The sequence below is a fragment of the Nuphar pumila genome, chromosome 4 (genome assembly GCF_984573655.1).
Source record: "Nuphar pumila chromosome 4, dmNupPumi1.hap1.1, whole genome shotgun sequence".
In the NCBI taxonomy this organism is placed as follows: Eukaryota; Viridiplantae; Streptophyta; class Magnoliopsida; order Nymphaeales; family Nymphaeaceae; genus Nuphar; species Nuphar pumila.
The window spans coordinates 119,906,188-119,931,936 of record NC_143252.1 but is presented as its reverse complement, the minus strand read 5'-3'; the positions used below and the strand labels follow the sequence as shown (position 1 = coordinate 119,931,936).

Genomic DNA, 25,749 nt, shown 5'->3' with positions numbered 1-25,749 from the left:
CTTGCTTTAAAATGTAAAAATATAAGATTTTATTGTTAAAATGCTTAACAAGAAGCATGCTTTGAATGGGGACAATGTGTCCCTGTTTATACACAAATACCCAAGAGGTAGGGAGCCTTGGGAGCTCCCAATGGTCACATTTGTAGCGTTGGGAGCAATCCCAATGACTATGGAAATTCCCACAGTGCCCCTCCAAGGCAAACTAAATTACATAAAGAAGAAAAAAATAATATAAACCTAACTAACTAGTTCCTATTGAACCAACCTAGTTACATGGGTTGAAATGACCAAAATCCCCCTATTGGGCATTATATATATTCTTTATATTTAAGAATCTATATATATATATATATACTTTAACAGTCACAAATATAAGCTCAAACATGCTGATCACTTTTGGTGGGTGATATCTTTACTTGCAGAACATGAACAATTTTGATTTTCAAACAATATAAATGGAGAGAGTGCAGTTCCAGAAAAGAGACAAATTTTCAATGTCAGTCGAGAAAACTAAAGGTGGAAAAATTTTGAGCAGCTGTTTTAGGAGAATAACTAGTTGTATTTTGTCCTAAAATTGTAGGTTATTCAAATGAATGTTGAGGAAAGCACATTCAAACAGATTGTGCAGGAGTTGAAGATAAATCAGCGCTCTCAGTGTCCCCATGTCGTAGTGTCACCATGTTTACTGTGATATTCGTGTGATCTCAATAGTACTGGAGTACATGGATGGTGGTTCTCTTGCAGATTTGATCAAGAAAGTGGGATCCATCCCAGAAGCATATCTTTCTGCAATCTGCAAGCAGGTGATCTCAATTGCAACTAGTTTTATATTGGACTTGGCATGTATACCAGCCTTAGACACAATTTATTTCCCGTGTGGTTCTCATTTAATTTTCCATCAATGCAGGTTCTCAAGGGTTTGGTATATCTTCATCATGAAAAACATATCATTCACAGGGACATAAAGCCTTCTAATTTGTTGGTCAACCACAGAGGAGAAGTGAAAATAACTGATTTTGGTGTTAGTGCAATACTGGAGAGTTCCAGTGGCATGCGGGATACTGTGATTGGTACACGCAGTTATATGTCTGTGAGTAGCTTTTCAAACATCCATTAAATACTTCTTTTATGATAAGTTATTCTTGTCTTATTTTTGTTGTAATGAATTTAGGGATTAGCACACACATGTGTGTATATGTGCATGTGTGCATGTCTGTTTGTGCATAAGCAGGTGCCCAGCCATGGGCGTGTGTGCCTTTTACTCAGTGGCTTATGTGGAATTTTCTGGTCAGCCAGAGAGAATTAGTGCAAGCAAGTACGACTGTAAAAGTGATATTTGGAGCTTGGGACTGGTTTTATTAGAGTGTGCAACAGGCAGCTTTCCTTACGCTTCACTTGATAAGGATAAAGGATGGGCCAATATTTTCGAGCTTCTGGAAGCAGTTGTCGACAAGCCACCACCTCGTGCACCTTCAGATCAATTTACATTTCAGTTCTGTTCGTTTATTTCAGCATGGTAGGTCTTGTGCATTTACTTTGGTCATTCCCAGAACATGGGATTCATATTTTTCAGATTCCTATTGATAATTGCTTCTCAGTTATTTCCCGTGCTCGCCAAATATGTGAATTACTCCTCGCATCAACATAGTAACCTAGAGGTCTAGATATGAAAATCTGTATTATCTAATTCTTTATTCTTCAAGCACCAGTGTCTGAATGGTTAAGATGTGCTATATCCTTTAGGCTTATACCTTCTTTCTTCTCTACTAATTTTCTGGTACACTAACCAGAAAGTCCAAGACACTAAAAAATTCTTTGGCAATACTAAAGGGAAAAGTAAAAAGCTGCATCACAAAATTTATGCATGAAATACCCCTTATATACTATTTCCTAACGACCTCAACTCATACCCATGGAAAAAGTAGAAATATATATTTTTTAAAACTATGAAAACAATCCCAAAGACCCTGGAGTCTTACAGTTATAACGCATCCACACCACCATTATCCAAACTAAAATCACTTTATTCATCAATCAATAAAGTTTAAGGACAATAAGTAAAGGAAAGACAAGCAAAACAAAATATAGTCACTCTGTTTCAAAGTAGAATGTCAAGTAGCAGTTGGTCTCATCACTGGGCTTCAAAGACTGTGAAAAACGCAAAATATACAGTGTCAGAATCATAGATCCTGCATACGAATTCATCTAATGAATCAAATAGATAAGAATAACATAAATCAAATTTATGCAATATTTTAGAAGAAATACAACAACAATTTCAATATTAAAATAATCATTCATTCATTAGCAACACTTATCATGCAATAATACTATGTCACAGTTAAGAGAACAAGTAAATATACATGATTTAATATAGAACAAGAATATGTATGATATCAATGCAAATGCATGAGTAACTTGTTATCTTTTATCAGATATTTCTTTTGTATGCATGTCCTTATGTAACGCCCCCAAAAATTTAACCTTAACTCATATAATAAAGCATAATCTATATGCATTCAAGTCATATAAGTTATCACATATATATATATATATATATATATATATATATATATATATATATATATCTAAGAGATTCAGATCATTGCATCATTTTCATATGCATTTATAATTCTTATAAACAACAAGTCAAATCACATTTGACCATTCCAGCGTGAAACACAAGCACATACTTTCTAAGTAATTTAGTTAGATATTCATGATACACATCAATCATGATACATAGGTATGATATATTCACTCACACAATCATAATGCAATCATTTGCAATGAAACTATGTAGGCGTGATGTATCATTCACCTAGTAAGTCAAAACTGGTCATTTGTAGGCGTGATGTGTCATTTGTAATGAGATATTGCGGAAATATAAAGAGTGCATACAAGCACTTACAACAATGAATAAAAGAGACAATATCACAAGTCCACGAAGGGACAATACAAGCACAAGCCTTTAAGAAGGCAACAATATACAAAGCCTCTTATTGAAAAGAGAGAGAAGCTCTCCAAGATAAGAATACACAAGGGGTTCACCCCTATTTATACAAGAGGAAGAGGAGGAAAAAGGAGGGCCAAAGGGCCTCAAAAGGAGAGCCAAAAGGGGGCTCCCATGGAGTCGTTGGGAGCCCCCAACGGTCACATTTGTGACCGTTGGGGGCTCCAACGACTCTATGTTGGAGCCCCTTTAGGTCCTCAAAAACCGAAATAAAAATAATTAAAAAACAAAAAAAAAGAAATTGCATTTGGACAAAAAGAATAAATAGTTGTTTTCTAAAACAACTATGTGAAATTACAAAAATACCCCTATTGGGTATTGATGTAATATACAGCATATATATATTATATATATACATATACATATATATATTAGATACATTTTAACACCCCCCCTCAAACTTTACGGGGGAATGACGGAAAGTTTGCCAAGAAGAAACATGAAGCGAGGAGCCGGAAGAGCTTTAGTGAAGAAGTCCGCCAACTGATATTCTGAAGTGACATATGGCAGAGCAATAGTTCCTCGTAAGAATTCGTCACGAACATAGTGGCAATCCATTTCGATATGTTTTGTACGTTCATGGAACGTATGATTGCTCGCAATATAGATGGCACTCTTGTTGTCGCAACATAGCTTTAAAGCTTCAGTAATATCAACTCCCATGTCTTTTAAGCAAACTGCGAAGCCATACAAGTTTCATTGTCGTGGTTGCCATCGCCCGGTACTCAGCTTCAGTGGATGATAGTGAAACTTTCTGCTGCTTCTTGCATCACCAGGCAATCAACGAGTCCCCTAAAAAGACACAAAAACCAGTAGTTGAGACTCGATCATTGGGATTACCTCCCCAATCTGCATCAGTATAAGCAAGAAGATTCAAGGAAGAAGAGGAGGATAGAAATAGCCCTTTATTGATGGTATTTCGAATGTAGCGGATGATTCGGAGAACAACACTCATATGCACAGTTGTAGGAGCATGTTGAAATTGACTGACTAAGTGAACCGCATGAGTGATATCTGGTCTGGTGATGGTCAAATAGGTAAGAGACCCAATGAGTTGTCTGTAGGGTGTGGGATCTTCCAGAAGAACCCCATCCTCTAACCGTAATTTGGCATTAATAACCTCGGGAGTCTCTACCTTCTTATCATCAGAAATCCCAGACTTAGAACATATATCTGCAGCAAGCTTCATCTGTGACAGAATATATCCTCTAGGAGAATATGCAACCTCAATTCCAAGAAAATATCTGAGAAAACCTAAATCAGACATATCAAAATTATCTTTTAACATATTTTTAACATTAATAATACTACTTTGATCATTCCCAGTGATAATCATATCATCAACATAAAGCAACAAAATTACGATACTAGAACCTGCATTTTTAACAAAAAGAGCAGTGTCAGTATAACAAGAATGAAATCCTAACTTTATCATGATATCACTAAAGCGATCATACCAAGCCTTAGGGGCTTGTTTAAGACCATATAATGTCTTCAAAAGCCGAAGTGTTTGACCTTGCTTAATATTTATTCTGGGTGGCAGATCCATATACACTTCTTCACTTAAACTTTCATTTAAAAAAGCATTTTTTACGTCAAGTTGATAAATAGGCCATTTTTTGGTTGATGCGACAGCTATTAAGGTTCTGACACTAGTCATTCGAGCTACGGGAGCGAATGTTTCTTCGTAATCAATGCCATATTCTTGGGAGTATCCCTTAGCAATTAATCTGGCTTTATATCGTTCTAAAGAGCCATCGCTTTTAGTTTTAACTTTGAAGACCCAGCGACAACCAATAGGTTTTTTGTGTGAGGGTAGATTAACTATTTCCCAGGTATTGGCCTTTTTTAAAGCATTTAGTTCAACTTGCATTGCTTCAACCCAATGAGGTATAGATTTAGCTTGATTATAGTGAGCCGGTTCAAAATAAGAATGTAGGGTTATCAAACATGCCCGATAGTTGGGAGTTAAGGAATCATAGGATACAAACCTATTTGGGGGTATTGATATTCTAGAAGAATGCCTAACTTGTGGTTCCTCAGTGGATTCAGAAATTTGAGAGTATTTTTTGAGGGCACTAGTATGTTTTTCTTGATTTCTTCTTGAGTAAACATTTATATTGGCATCACTATCATGAACATTTGTATTTGAATCACTATCATTGGAGAGTGTTATGTCAAGAGGGGATACCTCATGAGTATCTTCTATGTTTTCAAGAGAATCTTCTTGTATGTCATCAATAAGATCATATAAGAATATATAATCGAGTTCATTTGTCTCTTCTATTTTATCAAAACCGTTTTCTTCTTCAAGAAATGTTACATCTTTTGAAACATATAGTTTATCATTCTTAAAATCATAACATCTATACCCTTTTTTATTTTCACCATATCTGAAAAATACACATTCAATTGCTTTTGGAGATAACTTATCTCTTTTATGTAGTAGGACAAAACATTTGCAACCAAAAATACGAAGACGATTAAAATCGGGTGAAAACTTAAAGAGTTTCTCATAGGGAGAAGCATTTTTTAATTTAAAAGAGGGCATTCTATTGATTAGATAGGTTGAGGTAAGAACGGCTTCGGCCCAAAACTTTTTTTGAATATTTCTAGACACAAGTAATGTTCTAGCGGTTTCTATAATGTGCCTATGTTTCCTTTCCGCTAGGCCATTTTTGTTGAGGAGTCCTAGGACCTGACTTTTGATGGCAAATGTCATTTTGGGTTAAATAGTTTTGGAATTCGTGAGATAAGTATTCACCACCGGAATCGGATCTTAAAATAGATATATTACTTTGAAATTGATTTTGAACCTTTTTATGAAAATCTTTAAAGAAAGTAAATACTTCCGACTTATGACTAAGGAAATAAATCCAAACATACCGAGTAAAGTCATCAATAAACGTAACATAATATGAATAGCCTCCTTTTGACATAACCGGAGAAGGCCCCCAAACATCCGAATGCACCAATTCAAAAGGCCTTGATGAGAGAAAAGTTCTAGTTGGAAACGGAATAGACTTCATTTTTCCAAAAATGCAATCTTTGCAATTAATTTCTTTTTCCTTACAAAATTTGTTTCCAAAGGAAAGAGATACATTTTGGAATAACTTGGATGACCAAGTCTTTTATGGCAAGTTTCCATGTTTTTTTCTTGGACATAAGAACAAAAAAAGTTTGTAGGGAGATCAAGATGGTCCATATAATAGAGGTCTCCCTTTCTATGGCCTTGCCCAATCCGCTTCCCGGACCGGAGATCCTGCACAAAACAACCATTAGATGAGAAAGATATTTCACATCCATGGTCGGCAATTTGAGAAACCGAAAAAAGGTTTAAATTTAATTTGGGAACAACTCTTACTTTTGGAACACAAAAATTTTGTGAATCTTTAAAAGAGTCAATACTTTAAATTTTCAAAAAAGTTCCATCGGCCGTAGAGACACAAGAGTCCTTTGAATTTGTGCAAACATCACTAAGGACATTTTCATGAGGGGTCATATGAAAAGAAGCTCCGGAATCAAGGATCCAAGAATACGTACCGGGTGATGATGTTGAAGCAATAGCCGCACCGATGTGGAGGAAGAAACTTTTAGCATTTGTTGGAGAGCCATAGATATTTGTCCAAGAGTTTCTTTAATGTCATTGTTCTTGCCTTCATCTTCTTTGGTGGTGGTTTCTTCAAGAGAGGCCACTTTAGGCTTGAAGGTTCCAATAAGCTTTGGACAAGCGGGTCTAATGTGACCCGGCTCATTGCAATAATGACAAACAATCATTTTTCTTCCTCCATTGTAGTTCCCTTGTTTCCCAAAATGAGGAGGCTTATAGGTTCTAACATTGTTACCCGGTTTGGATACGACAAGGACTTCATCAACATGCTTACTCATGCCAAGCCTTGTCTCCTCTTGAGTGATTTCGGCAATAGCATCCTCAATAGGAGGAAAAATAGATCTATGGAGAAGTGAGGATCTCACTTGCTCAAATTCGGGACGTAGCCCAAATAGAAATTGAAACAATCGCTCTTGTTCCATTTGTTTTTGTCTTAAATCAATATCTTTCATAGAAACCCACTTTGGCTCCAAGAGAGCCAATTCATCCCATAGTGGGTTTAGGGCACTATAGTAGTCTTGAATGCTAGAATCACCTTGCTTGGTGGTTCTAATCTGAAATAGAGTCCTGAACTAACTGGACTCTGTAAAATGACCTAAATTTTGAAAACAAACGGAAAAGATTGAAAATGGAAGTAAAACAGAACTTCAAAACAGACTCCTAACTGGATTAGGACTCTGGAACAGAGTCCTGATCGGACTGAAACTCTAGAATTTTGAGAAATTTGACAAATAAAGGAATCCAGAAGCGACACCACTTAAATGGGTCTCATCTGAGAATTGAAATCAATTGAAATTTGAATTTAAAATGAATCCAGATTGTTTTCTGAGAAAATATTTCGAAATATAAAGTCCTGGAGTTGGAAGATGACAGAATGTTGAATAAAAACTCAGGTTTTGTCAATTGATTTTTGAAAAACAAGCTTAAAAACTCAATTCTGGATTGAATATTTTGAAAACAAGAATGTTGGACCTCGAAAATGAGCTGTAATGACATGTAATGCCATGCAATGTAGTGAAATGACATGTCAAATGGATGAAATGATATTGTGATGATATATGAAATGTAAACACTAGATGAGGGTGAAAATTTGGGGTGTTTACAGATGCCCCTCTTTGCTACTAAGCCGGTTGTAAGCCGAGCTTAGTGGCAAAGAAAACACACCAAATTTGGATTATATATATAAAAAAAATGCCCCTGTTAGAAGAATCTGACCGGGTATGAAGGAATTAACTCTGACAATGATCATGATAGGTATGGGATGGAGAATAAAGAAGAAAGAAATACCTCATCGAAATGAGGCTCAGGGTTAGCCCTTAACCTGGATGGGACGAGAAATGAAATACCTCATAGAAAAATGAGGTTCAGGTTTTAACCCTTAACCTGAAAGGGGACGATACCTCGTGGAAAAACGAGGCTCAGGCTTAACCCTTAAACTGAAAGGGGATGATACCTCGTGGAAAAACGAGGCTCAGGCTTAACTCTTAACCTGAAAGGGGACGATACCTCGTGGAAAAACGAGGCTCAGGCTTAACCCTTAACCAGAAAGGGGACGATAAACGGAATTCTCAAATGAAGAAACCATGATGGGACCTTCGAATTTTGCACAATAAATCCGAGAGGGGTTTGCAAAAGGAAGAAAGGGGGTTCCCTAAAGCTTGAAAAGGGATTGATCTTGGGCGTCTCATCACTGAGACTGAATGGCTTTTAAGACAGATGACCTTTTTGCAGAAAATTCAGGTTTAACCCTTAACCTGAACGGGAACTGTCTATGGTGGGACAGTGGGGAGCACATGGAAGTGTGCGAATCTGAGAGCCTAGGCACTCAGATTAAAACAAGAAGGGAAGGATCTTGTACAACTCCCATCATCCGATCCTAAAAGGGATAACAACAACGCCGGGATACATCAAAATAGACATCAAGTTCTCACTTCATGTTAGGATAACTTGAAAAGATTGCCAATAAGATAAAAAGTGTAGTTGATTGAAAAATAATTGAAATGTAAGTATATTTATATGAAAAATATTCTCTCTTTTCTACCTGAAGTATTACCTCCAACGGGACTTAACTTTGTAGAATTAAGATTCGAATTCAAATTGCTTGCAATTAACTTTCTTTTAAAGAGGCTAGCAATTTCCTTGATATGAACAAAAAGAAAGGATTCTCATTGTGAAAGCAATTGGTGAAAGGATATTAATAAAAGAATTTCACAAAATTAAAGAAGATTCTTGGCAGATTCGGCAGTTTGATATCCTGGGATTCTTTTCTCAGAATGATCTTTCTGCCTGTACTCTCTTTTTTTTTCGACAGAATTGGAGCTTTTTGGGTTTCTGGGAAATTCATTACATCATCCTTCATTTTGGAGATGTCCTAGCTTTTTCTTTTTTTTTTAGAAGGGTACGTCACAAACTCCTTCATCTTGGAGATGTTCTGATCCTTCTTTGCCTCAGGGATTATATTGACGATACTGGCTCATTGGCTGGTGCTCTCTTGATGGTAGCTGAAATTAAATATCTTTTAGGGTTTTTCGGAAGGCTCATCGCAGTCGCCTTCATCTTGACGGTGCTCTAAACTTTCCCTGGAAGGATCCGTCACAAACTCCTTCATCTCAGAGAGGATCCAAATCTTCTTTGGCCCCGGGGGTCTAACTCGCATAATTCGTCTTCATCTTGACGACAATTGAGAGATCCCTTTTGCAGATATTTAATTGCAGCTTGGGTGATTAAGGAGAGATGGAAATTGAATGAATTTTTCTGTATCACCCAGGATATTTTGGTTGCCTTATCTTTACAAGAATGATCTTTAAAAGTGTGTCATTGACTGCGATCAATATTAATCACTTATGGCTTTGTAACAACCTTGAATATTTTTTGCTGGCCATATCGCAGATTTATTCTTCATCCTTTTGGTTGGCCAATAAAAAGATTTTGAACTTTGAATCCTTTTTCGCGAAAGCTTTGTCCTTTCGGAAGTAATATTGGGGGTATTCTTGAGGTAATAATTTTGTGCAATAAAGATTTTTGAAATCAACAAATATTCGACGACAAATTGGCAAAATTTTCTTGAAATCCTTTGTGAAAGCGAGCATCTGAGGCACAACGCAACACATCCATGACAGAAATTCTCTTCTCCTTTCCCCAAAGGAGACGATTCAGAAATTGGAATTAGAAATTACTCCTCTCTTCCCTGAAGAGAAGGTGTTTGCAAAACGAACTTTTGAAGAGAAATTAAGCTTTCGTCAAAACTTCCTAACATTAGGCTTCTCTTATGGAAAGGGGCCGGTATTGGTGAGGTTAGTAAATTGGTCATGAAGGAACGAGTCCATCATACTCCCCTCGAAAAGAGGGTCCTTCAAGATGAAATGGCCTAATCTGAAATTATGGTCACAAGTAAAGCGAACTTCCGTCGAAGCTCTCCCTGAACTAAGGGTTCCTTGTATGAAATTGGAATTTTGTTTTGCAAACAGTTCACAAAGACACGAGTCCCTTCAAACTCTCCCTGAAAAGGGGCTAAGTGAACGAATTGGATAGCATGCGAAAAGAACGAGCTCCCTCGAACTCTCCCTATACAAAGGGTCTCTCGCAAGTGAAAATTATTGGAATTGGTATTGGATGACCAAAAGGTCGAAATTTGGAAGTTGGAATTTTGAATTTTTGAAATTTGAATTTTGATATTTGAAATTAGAAATTGGAAGTTTGGAATTTAGAAATTGATATTCGGAAATTGGAAATTGAAAATTTAGAATTTGGAAATTAATATTTGGAAATTGGAAATTTGAAAATTGATTGACCCGAAGGTCGAAATTGAAATTGATTGACCCTGAGGTCGAAATTGGCAATTTAAAAATTGGAATTTTGGATTTTGATGAATGATCAGTGCGAAGACTGTACCCAAGAGGTTGACTGACACGACCAACCAGTGAGACACTAATCACGAGTGCTCAATTTGGAAAGAATACTGGTATGAATACCGGGTTTTAAAAATGTGTCAATATGGACATTGGATTTTAAGGATGTACCAGTTCGAGTACTGGGTTTGAAAATGTACCAGTTTGAGCACTGGATTTTGAAAACATACCTTGTTTTTAAATTGAAATTTGAATTTTTGAAAGAAAACGACGCTCTCAAAATACTTGGGGAATTATGACGAGAATAATCGGCGGGGTCTCAGGATTATCCCTTATCCTGAATGGGTAATGAATTTGGTGCAAATGCATGCCAACGAATATCGACATGAATGAATGCAGATGTATGCAGATATGAAAATGGTATAACTAAGTGCATATGCTTGCGAAATGAGATATTTGTTTATCCTGCCTGCATACAGGGTATTGGTAGATAAAAACAAAATTTTAAAATGCCCCAGTGTAACTGGGAAAAGAGAATATTGATCATTTTTTGAAGAAAATTTTGAAGGAATTACAAAGAATAGGACATGATTTAAGTATAGAATTTTTTTCAAATGTCGGGCATTGATGGGATCTGGTAATTCCACTCCATCGGCATTGATGAGCCGATAAGAGTTACGAGGTAATGCCTCTTTGACACCATAGGGACCTTCCCAATTGGGCGACCACTTGCCACCCGGACGGTGTTTGAGATAAGCTGTTGATCTAAGCACTAGATCATTGACTCGAATTTTCTCTCAATGATAGATTTTGCATATTGTCTGGCTATCCTCTGACGATATGATTGAGTTGCTCTGCTGCTCTGAGTCTTCTTTCATCTAGCAAATCAAGTTGTACTAGCCGCTGTTGCTGATATTGATCAAGAGGTAATTCTAGAAGTGATGCAAATTTCAGAGCAGGTTTCTGAACATGTAGAGGCAGTACTACTTCAGTTCTGTAGACAAGTTCTGACGGAGTAGCATTAGTTGGAGTTCGAATGGTGGTTCTATACGCCCACAACGCATCATGAATCTTTTCATGCCAGTCACGGCCCGTTTCCAAGATTCGCTCCAGGATTCGAATCAGAATCTTATTGGTGGCCTCTGCTTGACCATTCCCTTGAGGATAATAAGGAGCGGAAAAATGATGATGGATTCTGAACTTTGAGCAGAATGTTCTCATTCTCTCATTCTTGAAATGACTGTCATTGTCTGCCACAATATCATGTGGTATGCCGAAACGACATAAGATATTCTTGTGGATGAATGAGACTGCGTGTCGACCTTCTACTGTGCGTAGAGTGACTGCTTCTACCCATTTAGTAAAATATTCTGTTGCGGCAAGAAAGTATTTGTGACCATTTGAGGCAGACGGAGTAATGGGGCCTACGACATCAAAAGCCCACATGGAAAATGGCCATGGTGAGACGACAGATTGCAAGTATGTCGCTGGCGCATGAATAGAAGGTGCATGCATCTGGCATTGAACGCACTTCTTCACAAAACGATAGCAATCTTGTTGCATGGTCCTCCAGTAATATCCTGCTCGGATGATTCGTTTGACAAGAGTTTGATAGCCTACATGACCACTGCAAATACCTTCATGTGCTTCTTGCACAACTTCTTTGGCTTCGTCTTCGTCCAAACATCTGGAATATTCAGAACTGAATCCACGACGATAGAGGACGTCAGCAAGAATAAAATATCGAGCAGACATGCGCTGAATTGCTCGCTGCTCTTTCTTTGAGAGTTCTGGAGGAAATTCACTAGTTTTAATGAAATTTTTGATGTCATGATACCAGGGCTCCTTCTTTTGCTCAGCCTGGTTTATCTGCTCTACTGGGACAAAAGCGGATTGATCAAGTCTACCGATTTCAAAGGAGCGACAAGATTCTTCGTTCTTGAAAGACATGATGGATCCCAGATTGGCTAAATTGTCTGCAACTTAATTGAAGTCTCTCTTGATATGGAAAAGTTGGAATTCTTCGAATTTGTCGGCAAGAGCTGAGACGATCTTCTGATAAGGAAGTAATTTCTGATCCTTCACTTGCCATTCGGCTAGGACTTGATTTACGACGAGCAAAGAATCGCCGTAAGCATGCACTCTTTTGACATTGAAGTCCTGTAGAATTTTCAAACCTTGTATCAAAGCTTCATACTCGGCCATATTATGCGTGCACTGAAAATCCAGTTTGAGAGAGAAGGGGATCATCTCCTTCTCTGGTGTGATTAGCAGAATCCCGATTCCTATGCCTGCCATATTCTTGGAACCGTCGAAGAATAAATTCCAAATTGGAGATTGTTGAATATTGCAAATCCGCTCATCGGGGAAATCATCCTCGGCTTTAATGTCCTCTGCTAGAGGAAAATCTGCAATTGCTTGGCCTTTGATAGATTGCTGAGAGACATATTCCAAGTCGTATTGCATTAATAGGACTTGCTATTTGGCAATCCGTCCACTGAGGAATGGTTGTTCGAGAATGTACTTGAGAGGATTAAGTTTTGAGAGAATCTTGACTTCGGATGCCAGCAAATAGTGCCTCAATTTCTGACACATCCAAACCAGAGTTAGACATGTTTTCTCTATTTGAGAGTATTTCTTCTCATAATCAATGAAGGTTTAGCTCACATAGTAAATGACATGCTCTATCAAACTGCCTTCTTCGTATTGCGCCAAGAATCCGCCGCAAGCAACTTGATTAACTGAAATATATAGCAGTAGGGGCTTCCCCAATTCTGGTGGTTTTAAAACAGGAGGGTTGAGCAAGTATTTCTTTATGCATTCGAATGATTGCTGGCACTCTGGTCCCCATTCGAACTTCACTCCTTTTCTGAGCAAATGATTGAACGACTCACATCTCATGGCCAAATTGGATATGAATCGCCGAATTGATTGCATGCGTCCCTGAAGGCTACGCAATTCTTTGAGATTAGTCGGGGGCAGCATGTCAATGATAGCCTTGGCCTTAGCGGGATCCATCTCTATCCCCTTTTTGCTGACCAGAAAGCCTAACAACTTGCCTGATTCGACTCAAAAAACATATTTTTGTGGATTGAGTCTTAGCTTGTAAAGAATGAGTTGCTTGAAGACTTGATTGAGAGCTTCGATGTGATCTTCCTCTTCTTTGGACTTCACCAGAATATCATCGACATATGCATCCATGACTTTATGCATCTGGTCATGGAAAATGATGGTCATAGCACGCTGATAAGTGGCTCCAGCATTCTTAAGCCCAAAAGGCATAACCGTATAACAGAAGGTGCCCCATGGCGTGGTGAAGGATGTTTTGGATTGGTCACGAGCGGCCAACTTGATCTGATTATATCCGGAGTATCCGTCCATAAAGGAAAACATAGCATGTTCAGCCGTGCTATCCACTAGTAGATCAATATTTGGGAGCGGATAATCATCCTTTGGAGTGGCTTTATTGAGATCTCTGAAGTCGATGCAGATTCGAACCTTGCCATTCTTCTTGGGAACTATTACGATATTTGTCAGCCAGTTCGGATAATCAATTGTTCGAATGAATCCTGCTTTAAGCAGATCCTCAAGTCCTTCCTTGACCTGCTGCTCGATTTGAGGATCCATTTTTCTTAGCTTCTGGACCCAGCTCTCGGCAGCCTCTGGGTCTGTCTTTCCTGAAAAGGAAGGCGGGCCCAACTTCAGAAACCTTTCGAAAGAAACGTCGCCTGCGTTTGGAATAATATTGACCGGAGGGTCACGATTCGCTGCCTGCGCGGCTGCCTATGCAACTGCCTGTGCAGCCTGTGCCGCTTGAGCCGTTTGTGCAGCCTGTGCCGCCTGGAGGTTCTGGGCCGCTTGCAGCACCTGCGCTGTTTGTGTCGCTTGAGCCGTCATGGTCTCCGTCTGGGTATGAATGGCCTCCATCATGAAATCTCTTTGCTCCTGCCAGTTCGTGGGAGCAGCAGTAGAAGACGAAGCGCCTCTACGGGTATAATGCGACATCTACAATGCACATCCTTTTACAAATTAGACTATTATTGATACTACCCCCTTAGGGTTGATCACGAACAATAATCGTTCCCGTAATCACATCAGACTTTTAAATTCACACCAAAGAACATTGAACTATAATTACCATAATCACACAGAACTTATATAATTTAAGTAAAAGTATTAAACAGCCATACCAGTGAAGAAGACTGCTCTGGAGGACGAGTCACAACTTGTTGACGCTTCAGGACAGGGCTCACGTACCAATAATAAAAATTAAACACTCAAAGACGATAAAATTGCAAGTAATTGTGGTGGCTCTGATACCAAACCTGTAACGACCCCAACTCATCCCCTTTGAAAATGCGGAATTTTTTTTTTTTTTAAAACAGTGCGGAAAACTTCCCAGAGACCCGGGGTCCTCACAGTTCCAATTCCAACTGGATAGCCATAAACCACAAAAGAACTTGCAATTAACATCCATAATCTAACTAATACCTTTATTCATGAATTAAGAACAAATCTCAAAACAAAATGTTTGACTCAACAGAACGTAACGTAAACACTGATGAAAATAAGCAAATGTCAAGAATACTAGACTGAAAAACCAAAATAAAGAGTCATTCTGTCCACAAAGAAGACTGTCAAAACTCATTGTGACTCATGCGCCCTCACAGTAGCTGTCGACTTCACTGATCACCTGTTCCTGCGAAAAACCAATGAAGTAGGGTGTCAGAATCGAAATCCTGAGCACAGCTACTTCTTAATGAAACAAGTGAGATAAAGAGTTAAGATGAGATATCATGCAACAATTGAGGGAAATACATACAAGACAATGTATAGCATTTGGGAATCTATTCATGCAACAATCATAAATGCTAAACATGCAAAGACAGTAAAGCAGTAGCATGTACTAAAACTTCAACATGCAACAAGAAATAAACATTCAGCACTTACCATCATGTATTGATTAAGGGAACCATTAAAGTATGCATGATCTAATGCATAACCGACAAATGCATGACTTCTGTGCAATACATGAATCATTTTATTATCTTCTATTTAAGTCTTTTGTTTCCTTATGCATGCCCTATTAAATGCATACAACTTTAAGTTTCTCTTTTTAATTAGCGTTGCCTGCGGATACACCAAACGGGTACAAACCCCGAGGTCAAGTTAGGTTCCCAGGTAGCTTAGCACACAATTTGTATTTTATTACTGGGTTCCAAACTTAGCCCTCGACCGAATCACCTTCGGAACATTAGACATCCACATCTAATGTCTGGGACACAAGGGACACCCCACGCCCACAAGTGTCACTTCCTTGGTACAAAAAACAACAGCTGTGTCAAAACACACCACCCCCAGGTAAAGTGGCGGACTCTCCCTAAAACCGTGGCAAGGAGAAAGAACCTTAATATCGGGTTCAGGGGACCAAATTAAGCACACGGAGTTTTGTATCCTCACAGTCTCCCCAAGACCGGATTTCTAAGATCCCCATTCTCCAGATGGGTGATCTTAGAAGGTATATTACACTGTGCTTTATTATTACTTTTTATAAAAATTTAATTTCTTAAGTTTTGCAACATCATATGCAAAAAGAAAGATAAAAGCTCGCCTCTATCTCGCGAGAGCCATCACAGGACTCCGGCCTGTGGAAACATATAGAACAGTGCAATAAAGCTGAAATATTAATAAAACATGATCTTTGCAATGCATTAAAATGAGTAAGGGAAAACATTTCCACAGCTCGGGTTTACCAAACCCTCGATGATTCATTTTGATCACCGAAGCACTAATGCAAGAATCATAATCATATGTAATGTATGGAGTGGTATTAACATGCCTGCAAGGTATAGTCATATATGTACCAAATTAATCCATTGATAATGAACATGAAATATGACATTCCCATATGCAAATTGAACTGCCCATGTTATACCCCTTTTCCTGTGCATATGCATGGTATGCGCATGCATGCATCTTTATGCAATTATTACCACATATGCTTCTAACCATGATTCGTATTGAGATGGACAAATGAGCATTCATGTATTTATGTATATGCAATAACACACGTCAAGTTCATCAATGTGTAAGCATGTTCCAACAGACATGTAAACCACCTCAACTCCTAACATAAAGAGAAATAAAAAAATGTAGGTACATAATTCATGCTCAAAATTTATCATGCATCAAGAGATTAGAATTTCAACTTTACTAATCACACAACCAGACCTTGTTTTCATATGCTAACAACCTATGTTACCAACATGACACGATTACCAACATGAGAGAAATTTTGTAATTAACAGCCCAGCCCAGCCGACCCTGTCGGCTGGGTTTGACAGCATATACACAGGCCCAAAACAGGGACTGTGTATGCTGTCCGGAAACATACCACGGAAGGGGAGCCATATGTTCTCATATATAATTTTTTTTTTTTTGTAAAACAGCACTTACCACGCATGTCGGTACCCAGCCGATTGGATCAGCTGGGCCTGCCACGACCCTGCTATTGGCTCACTTAGTTCCCAGCCAACTGGGTGCTGAGCCGGCTCACCCTACCAGCATGCTGGCAGCCAGCCGAGTGCTACTCGACTGGGTGCCAACCTGCCAACAGTAACCTCAAAGGGGAAAAACGAACTGTTGGTTAATATGTTTACATATACATATATATATATATATATATGTATAGGAAGGGATCAAACCCAGCCCAGCCGACCCTGTCGGCTGGGTCTGACAGCCTATTCACAGGCCCAGTTTGGGGCCTGTGTATGCTATCAGGAAGCCCCACCTATACAGAAAATTTTTCTATTTTATATATATTATTTTTTTTTTCAAAGCCAAGGCCCAGGCCAGCACCCCACTGACTGGGTCGACTGGGCCTGCCCCAGTCCTGCCAAAACCAACCACACACCCAGCCAAGCACTTGGCTGGGCCTGTCGGCTCGGCCAGCAGCTGGCAGTCAGCCGAGTGCCACTCGACTGGCTGCCAGCCAGCTAATCAACAGCCGAAACCCTCAAACTAAACAAATTTTATATTTTTTTTTTCTTTTTGTTACAGCCAAGCCCAGTCCAGCCGGCCCTGTTGGCTGGGCTTAACAGTATATACACAGGTCCAGTATGTGCCTGTGTATGCTGTCAAAAACAACAGCATGTACACCGGTCCAATATGGGCCTGTGTATGCTGTCAAAAACAACAGCATACAGGTTACAAAAAAAAAAACTGTTTAATGGATCTATCATCTACCCTTTTTTTTTGTTTATATATTTTTTTTTTCTGAAACAATAAAAATACAGCATATATGAATGGGTAACAGTGGAAATCGACGGTCCACTGTTCCTCTATGGATTTCCATCAAAAGATGCATGGAAAATCCAATCTTTACCCTATTTCTCATTCGTTTCAAGGAGTACCCGTACCTTGACCACGATCGTGATAATGGAGGCTGCCAAAAGCTTGGGCTGAAGATCAATGGCCTCCTCTCCTTCTCTCCCTTTTTCCTGTTTTCTTCTCTCTTTTTTTTTCTACAGCCAAATGAGGGAGAAAGGGCTGCCCCCCCCCCCTTCTTTCTCTTATTAATAACTGGAAACTCTTTAGAGAGTTTCCAGAATTGGGTCTCTCACATTAGGGAGTTTCCAGATTTTTGAACTCCTTTACTTATTAACATTTGTTTGACTTTTTGACCTTCCTATCCTAAAAGATATGGAAACCTCTACCCTTTTTAATTAGGGAAGAGGGTTAACCCTAAACCCTCTCAACCCAAATCCCGAAATTAATTATAATAATTAAATTAATAAATTTATTTTTTTGAATTTACTTATTCTTAAATATTTAAAGGTTCCCAAAATTGGTCATGTTGACCCTGGAGACTTTTATATGCTAATAACCCCAATTTAAAGCTCCTAGCTTAATTTAAAGTCATAAAAAGTTGAGCTTGGATTTGGATCCGTATTCGGGTCCAAGATCCAAGATCCAAACCCATACTCATACAAAAATTTGGATTAAGACTTGTATCAACTCCAGATTTTTATAGGACCTAACTAGGACCCAAATCCATAAAAATTTGGATCCTACACCTTGGATGCAATCCAATCCAATTTCGGATCCGTTTCGACAAACTGCTAAAATTTTAGAAAAACGTGATTTTTGGGTCAACCAGAGCTCAGATTTGAAAAAGTAAAATACCATTGCGCTCAGAATTTCGAGGCGCATCCAATGATATATTACATGCATATCAAATTCCGAATTTCGCCCGAAAATAACCCGAATGTTGCTTGAATTTTGCTCGAATTTAAAAGTTGAAAATTACAACTCTTTGCCACACATCGATTGGCTTGTCTAGACCCTGATGATGAGACTTGGGTCAAACCCAAACTCTAAGACCTTGGTCTAAAACTCGAGCCTCAAACGATTTTCTTACCAGACTTAGCCAAATTTCAAAATTTTCATGAATTGACTAAGATCCGAAAACACGAGATCTTACAAAACCACTCTCAGTATCAAAGACCTAGTCCCGCTGGCTTTGCCTACTGTACTTACTGTCGTTGTCCTGGCAGTGTAAAACTCTATGGGTTTACCCCTTGCCCCCAGGGAGTCACCACGCTTTGGCTGCGCAAGGGGTGACACCCATGAGATTTGAACCTAGACCACCTGCCTAGTGGCCTAGGTCCCATTAGTGTTTTGATATCTTGTATCTATGGAAATGTGTTGTTTTTGTGACTAGATATTTTAGAATTACTGCAGATATGAAATTATGTTTAGTAACTCTTGTTTGAAAGTTTCATTATATCTCTTACATGTATTTAGTTGTTGGTTCTTGTACTTGTTTTTATTTGTTTTAAATAGTTTTTCTCTTGATTGTTTAAATTATTGTAATTTATATTGTATTTTCTCATGTCTTTGGTGTGTTTTGCCATCCTCTCTCCACACACACACACATGTATATATATATATATATATATATATATATATATTTATTTATTTATTTTCTTGTGTTTTTTACTATATTTTTTTATAATGCTTTTGATGTAGTTGTTGTCTTGCGTCGTTATCTCAATGCAGGATCTAATCAAAGTCATGGACTGGGATAAAGCTCCTTGGAGATTTGAAAGATTGGATTCCTAATACTGATTACGGAGTTTCCTTTGGAAGATCTATTGTAGTTGAAAGACTCACCATAAAGATTATTGTTTGAAGTCATTGAAGATCTATTATTTGACAGAAATATCCACCTGCAAGGGTTAGAGATGAGGTAAAGAGAGAAGAGAGAGAAGAGAGGGGTCGGCGGCAATAGGGTTTCCCTCTTTTACTTATTATTTATAAGTGTTGTACATAGTATGACATTACACAAGAAGTAAAAACAAATTACAAACATGCCACCGCCCACGCATCCCAAGATGGATCCTTGGAATGTGGTGCGGGTCGGATCCATGATCCAAAACTAACAGCCTCCCTCAAGTTGAGTATGGTCTTTGATCATGCTCAACTTGCCTTTGAGTGCCCAAAACTGATGAGTGGATAATCCCTTGGTAAAGATGTCAGCAACTTGCATATCTGACCGAACATATGCAAGTTCAATTTCTTTTTCTTCCACCTTTTGCCTAACAAAATGTTGATCGATCTCGATATGCTTCGTGCGACAATGAAGGATGGGATTGAAGGCAATATTAATAGCACTCTGATTATCGCAAAGAAGCATAGAGGACGAGATCAGTTCTTGTAATTCTTGCAGTAGATGTCTCACCCATGTAACATCGGTTGTTCCTGCTGCCATTGCACAATATTCTGCTTCAGTACTAGATCGTGCCACTGCCTTTTGCTGCTTGCTACTCCATGTTACAATATTATTGTCGATAAGAATGCAATACCCCGAAACTGATCTGCGCTCGTCAGGATCACCCGCCCAGTCCGCGTCTGTGTAGGTGAATAGTCGATGCCCTAACATATAAGTTGTGTCCTTGGTGTACATCAAGCCATCTCCAATCGTACCCTTTAAATACCGAAGGATCCTTTTTACTCTTTCCATATGTACATCTGTAGGAGCATGCATAAACTGTGAAGCCTGATTGACAGAGTATGCTATGTCAGGCCTAGTGAATGTTAAGTATTGTAACATCCCTACAACTCGACGATACAAAGTAGGATCATGATAAGTAGTGCCTTCTTTAGCACTTAGCTTATGATTTAGAAGGCAAGGTGTGCTAATTGGTTTACAATTCTCCATCCCTGTAGCAAGTAAAATATCAATGGTGTACTTATGTTGGCTCAATGTAATAATCTCATGTCGACTATCAACTTCCACACCCAAAAAATATCGCAAGGGACCCAAGTCTTTCATCTTGAATTTAGCCATCAGCATAGACTTAACCCAAGATATGTGAACCTCATCACTCCCGGTAATAATGATGTCATCAACATATATAAGCACCCAAACAATAGCTGAATCACTTTTGAATATGAACAATGAATGATCTAGAACACTTTTAGTGAACCCATGATGCTGGATCTCCGTGGAAAAACTCTCAAACCAAGATCGAGAGGCTTGTTTCAAGCCATAAAGAGAGTGTTGAAGTTTACATACCCAATTGGATGAATCATGCATACTATAACCAAGTGGCTGCTCCATGTAAACTTCTTCCTTTAGTTCACCATGCAAAAAGGCATTTTTAACATCAAGTTGACTGAGTGACCATCCATGTTGTAATGCCAATGCAATGATAATCCTGACGGTGCCCAATTTTACTACTGGGTTGAATGTTTCATCGTAGTCCTGCCCATACTACAAGCCTCGTGCGACCAGACGAGCTTTATAGCGCTCAACACTGCCATCCGGTTTGTGCTTGATCTTGTACACCCATTTGGACCCTACAACATTCTTATTTTCTGGCCTTAGTATAATTTCCCATGTATTGCATTCATGCAATGCTTCCATTTCTTCATTCATCGCCTCTACCCAGGCACGGGAATGTACAGCATCATGAAAGGAGGAAGGTTCTGTTTCTTTGGACACTCTGGTTAGAAATGTTTGAAAATCCAAAGAGAAATTGTTATAACTTACCCAGCGATCTATAGGATGTCTAATCCGAGTGGAACGTCGTAGAGGAGTCTCATCATTGACTGGATGAGCTCTACGAGAATAAACAAGACCAGAAAAACGTGAGGATGTTGTTGTAGGAGGAATGTCTTCCATATGCGGTTCCACATCGAAAGTATAGGGTTCATTGTTTGTCAATAAAGATGAATCCTCATAAGGCAACGAGTCATATAAAAGTGAGTCACTGAGCCAAGGATCATAACTGTCCTGTGTATTTGTGGAAGACGAACCCAGAGTGTCAAAATTTTCATCATCAAAAACAACATTTCTAGATACCCGAATTTTGCCTGTATGAGGATCATAACACTTGTATCCCTTATAGTCATCTGCATACCCAAGAAACTTGCACTGTACAGCTCTGTCTTGAAACTTATTTCTCAATGAATGATCAATGTGAACATAACATACACAACCAAAAGGATGTAGTTCTTCATATGATGGATGACAATTATAAAGAACAAAGTATGGAGAATTATCTTCAAGGATGGTCATGGGCAACCTGTTGATAACGTAAACAGCTGTATGGAAAGCCTCGGTCCAAAGAGAGAAGGGAATACCCACAGTGTGCATCATGCTCAAGGTTGTCTCAACAATATGCTTGTGTTTTCTCTCAGCTACTCCATTTTGTTGAGGGGTATGAGGGCAAGAAATGTTACGTGTAATGTCATGCTCCTTCAAATATTCACTAAAATCATGGGATATGTATTCTCCCCCCCCATCACACTGGAAGTATACAACATTGGTATTGAATTGGTTTTGGACTAGTGCATGAAACTGTTTGAACAACTTGAAAACTTCATGTTTGTTTTTCATGAAGTAAATCCAACTAAATCGAGTGTAACAATCAAGAAAGAGTACATAGTATCGAGATCCAGAAAGAGAGGCAGTGGGCGCAGGACCCCAAACATCTGAGCATATAATCTCAAAAGGCTTTGTTGCTCTTTTATTGATATTATGAAAAGGAAGTACATGACTTTTGCATAAATGACAACTTGGACATTTTGACTCTAAACTGACTGCGGGTATTAGACCTTTAGCAGACAACTTGTCAAGAAAAACTTGACTACAATGACCCAAACGAAGATGCCATAAGTCTGGCTTATTAAGTTTCAAGACTCTAGATGAAGAACTATGATCTGTGGATCGACTCAAAAATGTTGGAAAGGAAGGAGCTGAAGAAGCCACGGCTACGGAAGATGACGCCTTCAAAGGCACATGAGATTCTTCAAAGATGTACATGTTCCCGCGTCGTTCACCTTTAGCGAGCATCTTCTTGGTGTGAAGATCCTTAAGATAAACAGAAGGAGTAAATTCAACGGAAGAATTTGTTTCATCAACTAATTTAGACACAGATAGAATATTCTTTTGAATAGCAGGTGTGAGTAAGACATTTGACAAGGGCAATTGAGATTCAGGCAAAGAAAGGGAGACATTTCCAGTGTGAGAGATGGGGTGGTGAGATCCATCTCCTATGACTATAGTGTCATTTCCAGTGTAAGGAGTCAAGTGAGAAAATTTACCTGCATCAGAAGTAACATGTGCTGCTGCCCCTGAATCAATATACCATATACCATCATCATTTTGACGCAAGTTCATTTGATTGAAAGTAGTCATAAGGATATTTTGTACGTCCTGTGGAAGAACCTGTCCCTGAGGAGTGCATGCAAACGGTTGAGTTGCCCTCTGCCCTGACCTCCCTGTTTTGTTCCGGTTCTGAGGATTTTACCAGCAATTTGCTTTAACATGTCCCTGCTTGTTGCATAGAAAACATAGGAACACGTCCCCCTCATGGTACACTGCCTGAGCCAAGGCCTCCTCCAGCTGGTGTAGGTAGTAATCCTCCTTTGTTTATAGTTGTTCCATTTGGACGAGGAGGAGTAAATAAGGCTCATGTTTGAATAGGCGTATGTGCCATCATCACAGGATAAGTATCATCTGACGCGTGTTCCTGATTTAAACTGACCTCATATTGCAAAAGCTTAGATTGAAGATCATCAAAACATGGAAGAACTGAGACAACCTGGAGTGTTGTGCAAAACATGCGATATTCAGGTCCAAGGCTACCTAATACCTGTTGTACCATGTCCTTATCTGATACAGGACTTCCAATGGCAGCTAACTGATCTGTAATAACCCTGACATCCCCCATGAACTCTGTAATAGATTTGTTTCCTTTTCGCATGGATTGAAATTGCCACTTGAGTTGCAAAGCCCGAGATTCAGAAACCTGAGAAAAGGAATGAGCTAGTCCATTCCACAACTCGGCAGCAGATTGATCATCAGAAATAGTTTGTAAAACACGATCAGAAAGTGTGGAAGTTATGTAAGCAACTAATGTCTGATCCCGTTGTACCCATATGTCATAAGCAGGATTGGTGGTTCGAAGTTGACTCACCTTCCCATCTTCACATGTTATTTCTTGCATGATATGTGTAGGTGGGGCGGGTGATCGCCCATCTAGATGCCCATAAAGACCATGACTGCGAATAAAAGGCACAATCTGACGTTTCCAAAGTAAGTAGTTATCATGAGATAACTTGTGGGTCATGAGGTGAGTAAGAAAACTAGGGTTCAACTTGGAATCCATGGATTATATGAAGAATGAGAAGTCAAAACTGTTCTAACAGTGTATTGAAGAGGAGACAACAATGTTGTGTGCTGAAAATAATATCAGCAGCAGAGAAAGAGGAAAACAACAATGCTGCTGTGTGTTGAAAATGATACCAGCACACACGTTACACAGAGAAAAGGAAGCAGCAATGCTGCTGTGTGCTGAAAAAGATATAAGCACACACGTTACACATAGAATAGTAACGTGCGAACCAGAAAAGGAGAAAGAATCAGAAATATTTTGGGGAGAAAACAAAAACTCGGCCAGAAAAAGGGAAAGAATCAGAAATATTTTGGGGAGAAAAACAAAAACTCGGGATGTTAAGACGTGCGTATCAGAAATATTGAGAATGAGAAGAACCAAAAAGAAAAACCGGAATGACGTGAAAGAGGATTAAGAAAAAGGAGGAAATAAGCAAAAACTGATTTAGGAAGAAGGGACAGAAATAAACCTACGTCCTTTTTATTATTAATAAAAAATATTTATATTATTTCTTGTTGTTCTTGTGGGTGTATAAATATGTTGTTTCTTATCTTTGATTAAATTATAATAGATATTTTTTGTTTCTTTCGGCTGTGTCTCGAGATCTGTGCCACTTTGTGACAGTTTATCTTGTGTTTCAGCATGCAGAAAGACCCCAAGGATCGGCTGTCAGCTCAGAAGCTCTTGGTAATATATTTTTCCTTTTTTTGTTTTCGAGGGTAAATTATGTGGAATATTATGGCCTCACATTAGTGACATGGTAAAATGTGAAATATTATCATTTCAGGATCATCCCTTTATCACCAAGTATGAAGATGCAGATGCTGATCTTGCATCCTACTTCACCAGTATGGGATCTCCTCTGGCTACTGTTAACTTTTGATTGGTAAGTTTCCAAAATTTATTATTCCTGCAGAAAGTATTGTTTGAGTATTATATGGTAAACAATCTCATATACTGTCATTTCTGTTTTAATATCAAGATCTCATGTCAGGCAATATCACATGGTGGTTTGCACAACATAATTTTGAGGACCATCTACTTCATCTTGTAGCAGTTAGGATGTTCCAATATTTGAAGCTAACATTCATCTATTTTGATTCCTTTTGATAACCATGGATTCGGTGACAGGACAGTATGAAAAACAGGAACTTTTGTTTTCTACTGATGGTTACGCAATTAGAGTATATTGCATACTGCCGGAGCATTAGAGGGACCAATTCTTGGTGAAGGTTTCTTCGTCATCAAAGAGAAAAAAAAGAATCCACCAGTCCTTGTGCTTTGCTACTAAGAATTCCTGGGATGCTTTCATTGTGAGAAATTGCATTAGTTTCCTTGTTTAAAAGTTTCAGTTTACATGCTTCCCGTGCATTACCTCTCACTAGTAAAAGTTTCTACTATCCACTCTTGCCACAGCCACAGATGCTCAATTGTACTAGTTGTGGAACTTCAAGATTTGTTTCTGTATCTTATGATTTTGATGCTGTTGAGTGGTGCTGACTTTCAAGTTTATTGGTTCTAAATTATTAGGGCCTGCTTGATTCATGCAATTTTCATGGGAAATTGCTCAGCTGGGATCCCTTTCCCATCATG

General features: G+C 38.7%; 1 pseudogene across 1 annotated transcript in view; it reads left to right on the top strand.

Moving 5' to 3' along the window:
• LOC149840817 (mitogen-activated protein kinase kinase SIPKK-like) overlaps positions 1–25,146 on the top strand; it is a 111,946-nt pseudogene extending 86,800 nt beyond the window's left edge. Inside the window, exons 4-8 of the transcript XR_016431404.1 lie at positions 581–803; positions 908–1,090; positions 1,293–1,516; positions 24,798–24,843; positions 24,944–25,146. The product of XR_016431404.1 is annotated as a mitogen-activated protein kinase kinase SIPKK-like (transcript). The remainder of the gene's footprint in view (positions 1–580; positions 804–907; positions 1,091–1,292; positions 1,517–24,797; positions 24,844–24,943) is intronic.
• The last annotated feature ends 603 nt before the right edge of the window (positions 25,147–25,749 follow it).